Source organism: Aethalodelphis obliquidens, unplaced genomic scaffold (genome assembly GCF_003676395.1).
Source record: "Aethalodelphis obliquidens isolate GAN/ISIS:26980383/991018 unplaced genomic scaffold, ASM367639v1 scaffold95, whole genome shotgun sequence".
Taxonomy (NCBI): Eukaryota; Metazoa; Chordata; class Mammalia; order Artiodactyla; family Delphinidae; genus Aethalodelphis; species Aethalodelphis obliquidens.
In genome coordinates, this window is record NW_020838039.1 from 1731017 (window position 1) to 1747855 (window position 16839).

The following is a 16839-nucleotide window of genomic DNA, read 5'->3' on the forward strand; positions in this document are numbered from 1 at the left end:
ACTGTAATGTTTACATGGAATGTAACATTAGTATTGCATACTAATTAGTATTGCATACTAATACACCATATACCAAATACCCCATTTTATATATAAGAAAACTGAAACTCAGTTTTAAGTAAGTTGCCTAAGGTAATAGGTTGTGTCAACAACCTCACTAGAGTCAAAAGGGAAAATGGTGAAAGAGTATGGACAAGAAAAAATTAATAGTTGATCTTCGCATAAGAATTCCACACTAAATAAAAAAGTGGGCCCAGTTTAAGAGCCAATCCTGAGATTTTACTTCCACTCATAAAAGGTACTTAACCCCCAAAGCAATTCTGGAGCATTCTCTCAAAACAGTACTAGTTTTAAAAAGTTGTTATCCAACCTGGGCAGATGGCCTTGGTACTATCTTGTGTATCTCTAGAAACAACCTCTCTCTCTATGGTTAACACTATCAACAGCTGTTTCCTTTTCCCTTTCTTGTATGTATTTGTAAATTTACTGCTCTTATCCTAACTTGCTTTAAATAGTTTCTATTTTTTCAAACATCCTTAAGGCAGAGGGTATGTTACCAAATTATCTTAGTACCAATTTAACGAACTATTTGATACAAATGGAAACATGATGTTAAATTTGTAACAATTTTAGCTTGTCTGCTACTTTAAGAGGCTTTTTGCCTAAGGCTGAAGAAACGCTGAATAGAGTCCTTCAGCTCTACTCTGCCTCTTGATAAGGTCTTTTATCTCCCCCTCCATGAAATTAAAATTGCTGACTTGCTGACTACAATGTTTCATATTAGTAGATACCACTTGCCACTCTATCTCCTCCCCCAAAAGAATGTAACACAGATGCTACAAATATTCTAATTAAACTCACACTAGTAGAGCTCAAATTTTCAGGGTCAAACATGCTTTGGAGTAGGCCACTCCTTCAACTGGCTATAGTGGCCCTAGGCAAGTTTCCTAAATTCTCCAACTCAAATCCCAATCACCTCCCTCACTCTCCCCCCTTACTCTCTCACTTTCCCTCTCTCAAACACATGATTTTTTAAATTATTATTAATTTATTTTATTTTTGGCTGCATTGGGTCTTTGTTGCTGCTGGCGGGCTTTTCTCTAGTTGTGGCAAGCAGGGGCTGCTCTTCATTATGATCCGCAGGCTTCTCATTGCGGTGGCTTCTCTTGTCAGGGAGCATGGGCTCTAGGGGCTCGGGCTTCAGCAGTTGTGGCGCACAGGCTCTAGAGCGCAGGCTCAGTAGTTGTGGCTCACAGGCTAGTTGCTCTACGGGCTAGTTGCTCCACGGCATGTGGGATCTTCCCGGACCAGGGCTCAAACCCGTGTCCCCTGCATTCGCAGGCGGATTAACCACTGTGCCATGAGGGAAGCCCATCAAACACACACTTTTTTCTTGTTGGGGGGTGTGCACACTGCGCAGCTTGCAGGATGCTAGTTCCCTGACCAGGGACTGAACCTGCATCCTCAGCAATGAAAGTGCAGAGTCCTAACCACTGGACCACCGGGGAAGTCCCTCAAACACATACTTCTGTTTCTCCTTCTTCCTCTGTCTTTCTCTACCCTCCTTTCCCTCCCCCTTACCCCACCTCCCCTCTCTCTCTCTTTCTCTCTCAACATGCAGGGCTGGCCCACAGCAAATTATCAATAAAATAGTAGTCATTTGCTTTGGCATTAATCTTCTTAACACTGTAAAGCCTTCTCAAGAGTCCATGATGGCAGTCCCCAACACAGCCCTCCCAGTGAGGAGGGTCCACCTGCTTGCGGCCCAACAGCACCCATCCCAGGGCGGATTGGTGGAGAAAGGAGGGCAGCAAGGGAGGGGGCAGAGGGGCTGTTGAGGGATGTCAACCTGACAGCGTGGTCCTGAGTTCCCTTGTTTGTTCATTTACTCACTGAGCCAACAAATATTTCCTGGGTATCTACTGTAAGAATAAGAGAGTGAAGGAAACAGGCACTTGCCATGCTGAGTTGACAAACTACAGGAGGTAAGCAAAGATGAAACATAATATATAGATGTTAGACTTTAAAAGGAGAAAAACAAAGTGAACAGTGTAGCGCGCCAGAAAGGAAAGGAGGTAAGGTGTTACAATTTTATATAGAGTGGTCAGAGAAGGAAACATTTGAGCAAAGGCTTAAAGGAAGTGAGGAGCAAACCAGGCAGAGCTGTAGTTAAAAGATGGTCTAGCACTCTGGCTGATAATGATGTGTCAATGCTCATGTTCCTCAATTGTAACAAATGTACCACCCTAGTAGGAGACAGTTGATTATGGGGGAAGCTAGGGGTGGGGATGGGGACAGGGAAGTCTACGGGAAATCTCTATACCTTCCACTCAATTTTGCTGTGAACTTAACTGCTATAAATAAATAAATAGATAAATAAATAAAGCAAGCAAGCCAGCCAGCCTGTTTTTTAAAAAATGGTCCTAGGGGAGCTCCCCTGGTGGCGCAGTGGTTGAGAGTCCGCCTGCCGATGCAGGGGACACGGGTTCGTGCCCCGGTCCGGGAAGATCCCACATGCCGTGGAGCGGCTGGGCCCGTGAGCCATGGCCGCTGCGCCTGCGCGTCCGGAGCCTGTGCTCCGCAACGGGAGAGGCCACAACAGTGACAGGCCAGTGTACCACACAAAAAAAAAAAATTAATTTTTTTAAAAAAATTAAAAATGGGCCTAGGAACTGACAAGTCCAAGACTGAAGGAGTCAGCAGAATCCCTGGCTCTCACTACTGGCTTCTTGGGTGGGTGAGTGAAGTACAAAGTGCAAGAGACATATTCTCTGAGGCATCTGGCCCCTGGGCACAGCCAGGGACTTGTGTGTACAATTCAAATTCATAACCTTGTATGGTGGCTCAATCCGTTCCACAGAGGCAAGGGTAAGGAGGCTATATCACCAGATTATTGACTCTTACGACTCACAGGAAAGACCAAATTCAGCCTATGGAAGTCTACTTAGATGCTGATGTATGTATGATTTGCACAGCTGTACAGAGTAACCACACAACTCAGATATAAGGTTAGTTAGGTTAGAATGGAGGCCTACTGTAGTCAGGAAGTTATAACCCTAAACTACTGCTAAGAAAGGCAATTAGTATATGCTTCAGTTAATGTCTCCTTTGAAAATCTTTCTTAAAAAGTCACATTTGTACAAGAAGGTTTGTGCAATAAAATGTTGTTTATAATAGCAAAAAAAAAAAGTGGTAACAACCTAATACATATAAACACAGAAATGGTAAATAAATTATGGCACATGAGACACAATGAAACATCAAAAAGAATAGGTTTATCCAAACAAGATGCTGAACAAAATGTACAATGTGAGCCAATTTGTTTGAAAAGAAAATGCTTTCCTTTTATATTTATGCATAACACACACCCATAACATACACACACACACAAACACACACACAGAACCAAACTGTTAATAGTGGCTTCTCTGGAAAGGGGCACTTTCATCTTTTATTCTATATGCTATGAATCCTTTATTATCTGTGTAAACGGTTTTTTTTCCTAAATATAAGGGTTGGGGGGGGGATGTACTGGCCCATAAATATTGAAATCAGAAGGTCTTCTTGAAGTTTTCATACATTTTTATATTATTCTCACCAGATTATAAAGACAAAGCAGAATAAAAAATGGGGGAGGGGGGCAGTTTAAAATCCTCCTGTTAAAAAAAAGCAGTTAAGATTCCAACTTGGCTCTACATTAAAAACAGAGTAGGGACTTCCCTGGTGGTCCAGTGGTTAAGACTCCACACTCCCAATGCAGGGGGCCTGGGTTCAATCCCTGGTCAGTGAACTAGATCCCGCATGTCACAGTGAAGATCCCATGTGCTGCCACTAAAACCCGGCGCAGTCAAATAAATAAATAACATAACATAACATAGTGCTATACAGCAAAAAGAGAATAAGTTCAAGTGAGACAGGTGATCACTTTGGGCAAATTAAGCCCTACCAGCCTCAGTGCTCCCATCTGTAAAATGGAAAACAGCCTATTTTACAGAGTTACTGAGAAGAGTGTTTTATAGATCTAGCTAAAATGCCCAGCACACTGACACATCATGGGCATTCAATACATAGCAGTTCTTATTTAAGTCAGCAATGTCTATCTCACTTTTTATGTAAGTGAAACAGACTATGCTGCATGTAGGACTGTACCTTGCCAGATCTATTTAAGTGACCCTTCATAGGCCTTCCAGCCTCTTGCAATGCAAATTTATTCAGAAATAAAAATGTCATGTACATCAAACTACTTTTCTCCCCAAAATAGGTAAAACATTTCAAGTAAAAAAAAAATTTTTTTTTAAGTTTTATAGACATTTACGCCATATACATATATAATTACAAGGAAACAGAGAGGAGGAATACAGAAAAATTATTCAGGATATTTTCAAATATTCTGTTCTAGGTCATTAAGTGCTCCCAAACTTAGCACATTCTGGGGAACCTACTCTCAGCAGTCTTTGTGACATGCTTGTTTAAAGGCCTGCTTTGCAACCTACTAGGTATATAACCTCAAGAAAATCACTGTTCTCCCCCAAGGTCTCAGCCTTCTCATCAGTAATATGGGGCTTCCTGGGGTTGTTGTAGGGTTAAATAAAATGCGTGCAATGTTTTTAGCACAATGCCAAGCTCATGGTGAGCACTCAATAAATGGTTGTAGTAGTTGTTCCGGTTATCTTTCTGCCAACCAAAGCACATGCTAGGGACAATCCATACATTAGAGAAGCTTTTCAACTGGACAAACAGCGCTAAGCAGGTCTCAAAGCCCCATGACCATGACCCAGTTTCCAAAGGAGAATATTAGGAAAATAACTGTCCAGAGACCAGAGGATGTCTGGACTGATCAGTAGTCCCTGGTCAGATCTCCTTCCCCTTTTCCACACATACCCTCCAGGAATAACAGTCTCTTGGTAATTGGCAACGTGTCATGGGTGAGTCATGGGTCATGTACTGTTTTCATCTGAATTCTCCAGAACTCTACCCCAAGTACCCCACAATCTCCCAGGGCCCCAAACTGACCTGAGCACCTACAATTCCTTTAGCTCTCCAGTGCCACATGAAGCCCACATGCCTAGAAATTCATACTGGAACATGATTTCCCCAACTATCTCTTCTCCACTTCAAATCCTTGTTCTAGGGGGCTCTGGTGCTGCCCCCAGACTCAAGTACACATCCCACACCTTGTCAGCTCCCTCCCATCATTCAGGTCTCAGCTCAAATGATAAATTCTCAAAGAGGTCTCCCCTGAATACAGTAGCTAATGTAGCGCTGCTGTGCCCTCCTGCCAACCCATGCTCTATTCCATTATACTCTATACGGATTCAGAATGTGCCTAGCTGCAAGTAACAAGTGCTTAATTAATAGCAAGTCTAGAGGAGGGTGGCTACTGGTATAATTTTAGCTGTTCAGTGAGGCCATCAGGAATTCTGGCTCTGCCACATTTAGCATGCTGTCTTTATGTTTGTCCTTTCATGGTACAAAAAGGTTGCTGCCATAACCAGACGGCTTTTCAACATGCAAGGCAGGTATAAGATGAGAGGAGGAAGGTGTGGCTGTGTCAGCCACATCTCTCCCCTTTTGTCAGGAGAGGAATCCTTCCCCAAACCTATCTAAAAACCAGAACTAGGTCACGTGGCCTCCTCCAGCTGCAGGTAAATCAGGATACAAATTGTTGTCACTGGTTGAGAACAAACATGATCTACTGCCTAAGGCTGGGCACAATGTAATCCCACACACAATCAAGGTTCTCTTAGCAACAAAAAAATGGGAATGAGCACTGGGGAAGAAAAGAACAGTGTTGGCCACACTTATCTTTTCATAGTACTTACCACTATCTGAAATTAACTTATGCTAAGTAAATAAATATGTTAATGTTTATATCTCCTCCACAGAATGCAAGCTCTATGCCCAGCTTTACATATATATACTCAGAGCCTATATTTTAAAATAATTGACTGTCAACTTTCTCACAGTAGGCAGGTATTATAGATACTGGAATATAGTAAGGGTAGTCTAGGTTATGCTATAGTGGCAAATTAACCCCCAAATTTCAGTAGCTTGATAGCACAAAAACTTATTTCCTGATTATTCTTTATGTCCATTGCATATTGCGGGGGGGGGGGGGGGGGGGGGGGTAGGAAGGAGGCAGGGAGTTTTCTCCACACTGAGAAACCTAAGCTGGAAAAAAGCCAAGTTGGAAGCTCCAATATCTCAAAATGTGGCTGCAGGGTTTACTATAGTAAAAAAATAGAGGTGGAGGGTCTCATAAGAGCCACTTAAATGCTTCAGTCCAGGAATATATGTTACTCCCATAGACAGCCCACTGGACAGAATTAGTCACATGATTCTGTATAACTTAAGGAGGCGGAGACACATGGGAGAGCACATGAATGTTGGTAGTAAATATTTAAGCCTCATTCCCCATGGAATGGTAAGATTATCATACAATGCATCATCGCCATTTTAGAACTTAGACCCATTAAAGAAGTTTCTTGGAATGAACTCAAAGTTAGGGATACTCAGTAAAGCAATTATTTCATCTTATAAGGCAATACTTACCATTAAAAAAAATGTTTTTCCTTCAGGAGTAATAATAGGAAATATTTATGTAGCACTTATTATGTTCTGCTTCAAGCACTTGCCAAGTCTTATTACCTTTAATCTACCCAACTACACAGTAAGGGAGATACTACAGTATTGTTAACTCCATTGTATAAGGGAATGGAAAAGTATTGGGAGCCAACTCTCCATGGGTCATTTCTGCATATTGTACAAGCAGAGGCACCAACTGCTTTTGTTCCATACAATCTTTAAAGATACTTGTATAGAGAACAGCTTTGAAAAATATAACGTCTCCTTCTAGAGCAAAGGGTGGCAGGTTTACTACTATCCAGTATAATCAAGATAATGTCTCCCTCTGGAACAAAGGGCAGTCATGCTTACTGCCCATTAGGATTCCCTAAGATCAGGATTTCTCTCCTTAATATAATCCACTGTGTTTGCAGGTAACGTCTGACTCTCTCCACATCTCCCTTCTTTGGAAACTGGGGCTTAGGGAACCAGTATAAGAAAATGGTGATACTCTGGCCACAGCTATTATTATGAATAATAAGCCCATTCCCAAGAGTCCATGAAACTGTGGCAGGTTAGCTTGTTACCTTGAAAGCAGGGTAAAATCTCAGAGCCTTAACAGTTCTTGACAAGAAGTTAAGTAATTTGCCTAAGGTCTGACAGCTAGTAGGTGGCATATCCAAGATTCAAGCCCAAGCTGTCTGGCTTAGAAACCATGCTTTTAAATTCTCTGCTATACTGCAGTAGTCCTCAAAGTGTAATTCCAGAACTAGAAGCATCAATATCACCTGCAAACATGTTACAAGTGTAAATTCTTGGGCATTTCCCCAGACCTACTGAATCAGAAACTTGGGGAGTGGGGGAGGAAGAGACACATCTGTGTCTTAAAAGCCTTCCAGGAGATTCTGATGCTTACTATAAGTTTGAAAAACACTGCCATATGCATATATTCTGCATATATTCACTGTATCTATAAGATAGAACAAAATGGTATGAGTATATCCTGATTTACATAGGGATGGGAACTGACCTTTCATAACTTGAATAATAGATTTGAAGCACTAAGGGAGATGGCTCCTAAGCCCTTGCATTTAATTTTTAGGAAGGTAGGGATCTTTATTTGGTGCAAATAAATACCACATGTCTGTTTAATACGTCTGCATATTCTCCTTTGGAGTCACAGATATATGTCCATAATGCTAAATGAAAATACCTGCTTTTTTATTCCCATAATGATTAGAAAGAATTACTTAGCCAAGGAGAAACACTATTTATATTTGAGAGTCAAGCTGTAATTCTTGAAAAACAGGAAACCACATATCAACACAGCCAACACAGTGTACCACAGTAGAAAGGGCAGCAGGCTTTGAGTCACAGAGTCAAGTCACTTAACTCTTCAACTCAATTTCCTGATTTTAAAATGTAGAATGAACTCCAACTTCAGAGTTGCAATTAGGCCTAAATGATATGTCATGTGAAAGCCGTTGGTAAACAGCTTTTGTGCTATGTGGATGTAAACTCCACCTGCATGGGCTCTTTCTCTGTCTTGATCTGGTGTTATCAGTTTCTCCAAAGCTTAGAGTACTGTCTGGCACTAGAAGATGCTCGATACTTACAAGGTATTGGGAATGAACATGAGGTATTATATTAATGATGTAATTGATTCCTCTGGGCTCCACTTGTCACAATAATCTCAGTCTTTTAATAGGAAAAAGTCACTTGAACAAGAAATCCTTAGTCATGTTTTAAATGGGACAGATAATTTAAGAAAATCAGCTGATTTTCGTCCCCTGGAGAACACTACTGAAGGAGTTCTGTCCTAAGGCATAAGACAGAAACTCCTATTAGCAACCCTCATGGCCTTAGGAGCCTCATGGTTTCCCATCTACGACAATCTCTTGTGCTCTTGTAAACAGTCAGGAATAAAGGATGTGCACCTACAAAGAACTAAATATTCCACATTTACTTCTTCACTGTGGTAGAATTTTAATAAATAGATTATAGGGTTTATGTAATCTCTTTTAATGAAATCTAATATTAAATCAGCAAATATTAAATAAGCTACTATTGTGTATAAAGAGACTGCTACAAAATCACTGTCAAATATCATTTGAGAACAGAAATCATTGTTGAATTTATAATTTAATGAAAAAATATAATTTATTTACAAAACTTTATGTACGGTAAATGCAGTTCCTTAATTTGTACTCTCTCCAACATACTTTCTCGATCTCCTGAAAAATTAGTTAACGGTCTAGTCTTAAAATAGGGGAACTTCGGGCTTTTAGCTTCAACAGACAAATCTAAGATAGCAAATGAATTCAAGTTGAAGGACAGCTTTCAGTGTAGAGCTGCAATAGTAAGGAGAATATCCCAGCTATGTTGCTATACCTTAAGGGACATCTGAAGAGTGTACTGTCCCCTGTGTATGTCTTATAATAATTCAGATATTTATATATAAATTAGTTCTACCTTTTAACAAGAAGCACAGTCTATCTCAAGATTTGGAATTTTAACAGTCAACTAACTTCATAAAGGATTATGCAAATTTGTTTGATGAAAGAGCACAAATTACAGAGTTGAACGTGAAACTCCTTTCGTTTGCTTCTTTAAAAATATGGGGCTTCCCTGGTGGTGCAGTGGTTAAGAATCCACCTGCCAATGCAGGGGACAAAGGTTCAATCCCTGGTCCGGGAAGATCCCACATGCTGCAGAGCAACCAAGCCCGTGCACCACTACTACTGAGCCTGCGCTCTAGAGCCCACGAGCCACAACTACTGAGACTACTGAAGTCTGTGCGCCTAGAGACTGTGCTCTGCAACAAGAGAAGCCACCGCAATGAGAAGCCCGTGCACCCCAATAAAGAGTAGCCCCTGTTCGCCACAACTAGAGAAAGCCCGCATGCAGCAATGAAGACCCAATGCAGCCAAAAATAAATAAATAAATATTTTTTTAAATATGGAAAACAAGTTTGCCTTTCCTAAGCTTTTTTTTTTTACCCATCTTTTCAACTCCCAAGGCAATATAACTTCAACTAAACAATCACATGGCTACAGTGATTTATAGAGGTACCTAATAAAGATGCAACTCATATATTTACATATATATACCTTAATCGAACAATACTCTTCCAATGTAATCCAAAACCAAATTAAGCAAGTATCTTAGTCAATAAAAAAGTTACTTTTAGCTCCACCAAGTCCTTTCAAAATTCAGTGAAACCAAAAGGAAACAGAAGAGAAAGCCAGTTTTGACATAGTCTAACTACTTACCTACTTACCATCTCATAACCCCACAATGAAACAGTGACTTCTGGTAGCAAAAAATGCATGCATATTCTGCATCTTGTAGGAGCAAGCAATGTTGAAAATCACCTGGGCTTTACTCTTGCCATAAATTCTCAGCCTCTTGATGATTTTTGTATTCTATTAATACACTTGAGCCTTAACACATTTTGAGTCTTCAAAACTGTATCTTTATTAAATTGAAGAGTTAAGCAAATGCCAAAGACACTACAGAAATTCAATTGCTACAGTGAATGAATAAGACGTATTAACTCTGATATGTAACAGTTCATTTTCTTCCTGCAAGTGGGAAGCAAAGAGTCCACAGTAACACACCTTTAAGTTCCACATCCCTAGCCTCATCATCGCTGTCAGTTCTATTTAGAAAAAGAAAAGAAGGGGGGGTGGGAGGAGGAAGTCCCCAATATCTAAATTCATTTTTTTTCCAAAGCCTTGTATCCCACTCTTCAATACCTCTTTGTCTTAAAGTGACCAAATCTGTCCCAAATCATTTCCTTGGTTCCCTTTCCTAAACTAGCTGAATTCAAATTAGTTTTTTATCTATTCTACTTTCTCTCCTAGTTTCCTTTCATTCTCGTGGGTCGTTATCGTTTAGTTCTCTCCATTCCTCTTCTACATATTTATCTTCAAATAAAATACTTTCAGACACTGGCAAGAGACACCACCTTTAAATGAAAGCAGGCAAACCATCCAGAATTTTCAACTCTCCTGTGAATTTATTTCCAGAATATCCACTCAAGGAACCCTCGCCACTAAAGATGAAAGGCAAGCTAAGGAAATACATTAGACAGAGGAAGTAAACATCGAAACAGGGCATGCCTAGGTATTCTTAAGCCTCTAAGCAGAACTAGACTCCCGAGTCCAAAGGTCTTTCTTTTTCGTGACTTCTATGCCCCCGCGGAGTCTGACAACACGTTGGTCCGGGAGGGGTGTCCCACCACCGCCCGTTCCTTCTACCACCTCTGCATGACCTTGCTCTGAAATAATCTTGCACAAGCAAAATCCCCCAAATTCTCAGGCCGGTCCCTTGCCTGAGGTTTCTGTGCCTCAATTACTGAGCTCTTCTCACCTTCCAACCGTCTCAGGGAACACTGGGTCTTCGCCTTAATGTACAGTTTCGCCTTTAAAGTTTTATATCTGTCTGGTTTCTTGATGGTATGTCATCCCTCATCTCCCATCCCCATCCCCGCTTCCAACAGGCACCAAGAGGGTTAAGATTACCCCATCCCACCCTTAAAAAAACAAAACTTCGTCTGTAAGGCCTTCCCCACCCCCACTTCAGCTCCCAACAGAGATGAGCTCCCGAAAGATTCGGACACACCTCCACCTCCACCTCCAAAGCCAAGGGTCTTCCTGGGACAATTTGCACAACAATACGGGGTCTGTGTGTGTAAACTCCTATAAGACTAACCTACGAGGAAAATATCAAGCCCCTTGAAGGTCCCTCGCAGCTTCATTAACGATACTCCCAACACATTATAGGAAAGTATGATTCCTATAACCCTCCAATTCCTCTCCTAATTCGCCGACCCCGGCGCTCGCACAGTCGGAGGGCTAGCGTGCGGCAGTCGGAGGATCAAACACCAAGAAAAAATTACCGTCAAGGGAAATTAACCAGTTCCATGTTCTGCAGACGCCGTCTCCCTGTGTGCCAGGAGCAAGCCTCAGAAGGTGCCTCCAACTTTTCTCCTCCCTCTCTAGAGTGCGGACCACCGAGGCACGCTTCCACCTCAATCACAATTTGATGAGATTGGAACCACCAATCTGTCTCTACTAGACGTAGGGGGGAGGGGTGACTATGACGGGAGGGATGGGAACTCGTAATAGAGGAGAGAAAAGCCCCGCTTTTACCCCCCCTGAGAAACTTCTGGGACTCTTCTATTACGCAACCTCGGGACCAGGTTCCAAAATCCGAACATCTATCGGCAAGACGCGGGGCTCACGGGCCAACGTTTGATTTTGGGGAGGAGGATGGGTCCCTTCCTGTGTTCCCCTCCCCAGTTTTTCTAGACGCTACCTGCCGGGATTTGTAAGGACGGTGCGAGCTCTGCGTCTCCTTCGCCCGTTCTACCCTAAGGTTCCCACTGGAAAAGCGGGAACACCAGCGACTTGAGCCAGCGTGCTGGGAAGCCGGCAGCGAGGCGGCAGAGCCTGGGCTTCCCAGAAGTCAGCGACCGCGGCGTTCTGGCCAGGATGACCCCCAGCCCGAGGGGCGCAGGGTTCCGCTTACCTTCCAGACCTTTAGTCCTCCAGTCTCGGGTCGTGCGCCCTCGCCGCCTCGGCCCGCCCCTGACCTGTTGCCGTCGGGAAGGCGCGCAGGTGTGGGGAGCACAGGGCGCTCAGCGTCGGCTAGCGCTGGACCCGGCTCCCAGCCGCGGAGGCGAGAACGCAGCTGTGCCAGCGACGCGCGCAGGCGGCGGCCGAGTGCGCAGAAGCTGCGCGCTCGCCCGCTCGCTCGCTCGCTGGCTGGCAACCTCTGTGCGCCGGCGGCCCAGGAACGCCCAGGAAGCGAAGCCACGCCCCCAGGAGGCCCCCCCCCCCCCCCCCCGCGCTCCCCGGCCCACGCCCTCTAGCTGGCGCCACCCAGATGGAGAGGAACTGCTCGGCCCTCCCCTCGGGACCAGTGGGAGGATCTAGGGCGAGCAGCCTCTCAGGATGGAATACTGCAGTGACCGCACCGGCAGCATGGGTGACCCTCCCCCCGGCTGGTGTGGGACACAAGTACCCTTTCGCTTTACAGCGGGATTAAGCTTAGGGTCAAGTTCTGACTAAAGTGTCAAGGAGTCTTTTTGCAGTCTCTTACACAATTGAAACATTCTGTATCCTTTAAAGGAGATAATAACTAACATCTGGAGAGCGTTTTACGGTTTATAAAGGGCTTTTCACACACAGGCCCGTCTCATCTTCGTAACAGCCTTATAAAACAGACACATTATTGCTGCCGTTTCCCAAATAATGAAACCGAAGAGCTGAAAATAAGTATTGTGGCCAATGTCACAAGCTCAAAAGTGGCACGAGAAACCAGGTCTCCAGAATCCAGCCTCCCGGTTCTTGCCCTTCAGCAGCCCAACCCCAAGAAATTCTACTGGGTATTGGGGCTTTGTCAAATAGATCCAAAAGCTTATGTCTCGTTGCTACCCGATCCCTTCTTTGAACATACCAAGGAAAGCATCACGCTGAGTTCTTTGCATCATCTCACCTTCCTCCCTGAAAGAGATGCAGGAAGATTGTATCAAATGGCCCAGACAGGCTTCTTTCCAATATCTTAATGGTTTAAATGACTGAAATTATTTGGATGAAGAAAATCATCTTATTCATATGCAATATAATGTAAATGTAAATTAATATAATGTATGAAAATATCCCCCTTCCGTGCCCTCTCTGTTCTCCCCTCCTTTGTTGTTGTTGTTGCTTTGTCCCTCGTGTCCCTCATTGTCAACATGAACAGTATTTGAAAACCTAAGTGATAGATACTTGCATTTCCAAATTAAACTCTGGGCTGCTTGACTTAATTTCCCATGGACTGCCTTCCAAAATATAACTCTTCTCCCTACTCCCTATGCTCCCATGATGATATTGATTTGATTTACCTTAACAGCTAAAATAATTAAGTTACCCCTGATGAGATCTAGTGTGCCTCTAGATGAAAGTTTTGGAGGTCTTCCCTGGGCAGGGTGGGACGGCAGTCACTCCTGACAGATGCGAGTTTGTGCACTTCTTAAATGTTTCTAACAGAGATTGGTATCTATTTTAATCATAACAAATATTTTAACCTTTTTGTTATGGAATTAATATATTTCATTGTAAAATATATATAAGCCTGGTCATAATTTATTATCTGAAGGTTTTTACCAATCTAAAACTTTTTCCTTTGTTGTGTTCCTAATCCCATAACACCTCCTAATACCTTCAAACTGTAGTCAATTTAGTAAATGATGTTGACAGTGCAAGTTTGATAATATTATTTTACTGCTTTTGGAGCTGAGGGATGTAATTGTGCAAAAATTTTTTGTTGAAGATGATGTAGCTTTGGTTCAGGGAATAGTTCATTTCATTTATAGGAATGTTTTTAAGGCAATGTGCTAGGTGATGGGCCATATCAGTGACAAAGACAGTGCACCTGTTTTCATGAGATTCCAGTGCCTTGCAGATACAAGCAAGTAAATAAACAATTCCAATGCATGCTTCTATTGATTAATTTCTGGAAATGGAAATAGGTTATTTTAAAACACTTAAATAAAAACTAATTTTCTCATAATAAATAAAGAAAAAGCGGTTAGTCATTCTAGTGAGTTTTTTTTTAAAGTTGCTTTTCTGCCTTTTCTCCAGGTCACATTGTATAACCAGTTAATAAGCAGGCTATTTTAAATAGTGATTATACCATATCCACATTTTTAAAAAATTTATGACATAAAAGAAAGTAATTACGCAAGAGAGATGCAGATACTTCACTTTATTAGCTACACTTTCCTTTATCTTCTTCATTATAGGAATTCTTTAGTTACATTTTTTAGCTCACTCAATGAAATTCTAGCACTTTCTTCATCTTGACAACCTAGTCACTTTTATTTCTGATTATGTTTCTGCTAAGGTGAAGCATTTCTCTGACATCAGTGATCTTTTTTACAACAGAACTGAAATTTTTTTTTCCCTTTTTAATACAATTATGGTACTTTATCAACTACCTCTTCATGTAAGGACTCCTGAGATGTTACCTGACAATTTTCAGTCATGATTCTACTTAAATTTTGAAGACAAACAAGTGAACCCCCAGGGACTCACAGAAGCTCATAGGTGGTATTCTCAGAGCTCCTGAACTGTACAAGGGGGCAGGAACACATGTTAAGGTTGAGACTGGGGGGAAGTGTGTCTGCATCCCAACCCCTAGGCTGCTTGCTTGGGCAGACTGGAGTATTCTTAAACTCTGCAGTCAGCAAAACCTGAGCGTTTTAAACCAGCAGTTTAAATTATGTTACTCCAAAATTACTGCATGTATATATCAAAGGGAATGAATTTCTTCAAAGTGTAAAAAAATCCTAACCGAACTGGCAAATAAATCCTAACCAAGTCCTAACCTGAGCATACACCCGTTGCTGATAACAACAACAACCAACCAACCAGCCCAGAGCTGGGGACAAGGTGGTATAGATGAGGAGTGGTGACAGTGAGGAGGAAGGAGGAAGGGTTGGCCTAAGCCAGGTAAAGGGCAGTAGAGATACAGCCAGTTTCCCAAAAAGAACACAAAGGAGGAGGGGGAGTAGGACCTCCGCACAAAGATTTTGAGGGGCAGTGATGAGAAATATAGGAAAGGTCAATGGCAGACTGACGGTGAAAGGCCCTACATGCCAACCTAGGGAGTCTTCTTTTCATCCTAAGCACAATGGGTAGGAGATTGATTTGATCAGGTTGCATTCTAGAAGGACTACTGTGGTTGCCATACGAAAATGAAAATGAATAGGAGACAGTAAGGCTATAGTTATAATCCCCGAGGCCATGGAAGAAAGTGTACTGAGAGCTGGGCATAGATTGTAGGCAGATATAGAAATTCCCAGCTTTACATCTCTACCTGGGAGGCAGGTATGCAGATGTAAACCTGCTGTCTTTTGCTTCAAGAAGAATTAAGTGTACAATTATTGTAATTAAAATAACTGTATTTTATCTTGAACACGTTGTATAAAACATGGTTCCTAGTGACCAGACCTCACTTTTTTTTTCTTACCTCATTTTTTCTAACAAGTACATATGAGTTTTATATTTGTGTGTGTGTGTTTTTAATAAATTTATTTATTTATTTTTGGCTGCCTTGGGTCTACACTGCTGCTCGCAGGCTTTCTTTAGTTGTAGTGAGTGGTGGCTACTCTTCGTTGTGGTGCGCCGGCTTCTCATTGCGGTGGCTTCTCGTTGCAGAGCACGGGCTCTAGGTGCGTAGGCTTCAGTAGTTGTGGCTCGCGGGCTCTAGAGCGCAGGCTCAGTAGTTGTGGTGGACGGGCTTAGTTGCTCCACTGCACATGGGATCTTCCCGGACCAGGGCTCAAACCCGTGTCCCCTGCATTGGCAGGCGGATTCTTAACCACTGCGCTGGGCCACCAGGGAAGCCCCAGTGTGTGAGTTTTTACCTATTGCTACTACACAATACTTCCCAATCCCGGGGGGTTATGAATATTTTTGAGTCACGTGATAGTATTGTTAAATTAATTTAGCATTTAAAATTGTAATTTGGAAAACGCCAATGAATCTGGAGAAAAAGAATATGAGCACAGATCCATATTTTTCTCTGAAAAAATAAATGTAGGGATTTAACTAAATTTCTACAATTTACCAGACATTTCACACACATAGCTTTTTTAATCCCCTTGAAAACATGTGTATAGTTCTAGTTCATGTCTAAAGAAGAAATAAACTCAGAGAGGTTATTCATCTCTATCACGATTATACAGCAAATAAGTAGCAGAAACAGTATTTGAACTCAGCTTTTCTATGGCTCAAGGTCATGTTCTTACCACTACCAAAATTAGATTAGTATAAATATCCCAACTAATGTCTGTTACAGTTAAATTTACATCAGCAAGCCTGAGGGAGTTCGCAATGGGTTTTCAATCTGGCGGTTACATCGGAGGGTTAAATAGGAAGCGGATAAGTAAGCTGAGAGATTATGGGAAAACCAAATATTTGGAAAATGAAAAAGGGAAAGAAATAACAGACAGAGCCAGAATACAAGAGCCAAGTTATGGTGCCCCAGTGGGGCACCACTGGGTGGTGAGCTCCCAGTGGGAGAGAGATGGGGGGGGTAAAAGCACCCTAAAGACTATGGCACAAATTTAAGAACGCAATACTCAATACTATGGTTCACCTCAATCTATATCTCTCTTCTAAGTTCCAAACTATCACCCTCATTTGTTTGCAGGAAATTTCCACAGGGTTGTCCCATCAGCAAAACATACTCAGCACATCTAGTATGAAGCTCATGGTT

At 42.2% G+C, this 16839-nt stretch overlaps 1 protein-coding gene across 7 annotated transcripts in view; it reads right to left on the reverse strand.

Annotated features, from left to right (window-relative positions):
- Positions 1-12337, reverse strand: part of AFF1 (ALF transcription elongation factor 1) — a 207507-nt gene extending 195170 nt beyond the window's left edge. For 3 of the 7 annotated variants that reach the window (XM_027095846.1, XM_027095841.1, XM_027095845.1), the window contains exon 1: positions 12100-12314. The gene's annotated coding sequence lies outside the window, so the exon portion shown is untranslated. Of the gene's footprint in view, positions 1-12099 lie in introns of all 7 variants that reach the window. The other 4 variants (XM_027095840.1, XM_027095839.1, XM_027095842.1 and 1 more) reach the window with 3 other exon arrangements.
- Between the last annotated feature and the right edge of the window lie 4502 nt (positions 12338-16839).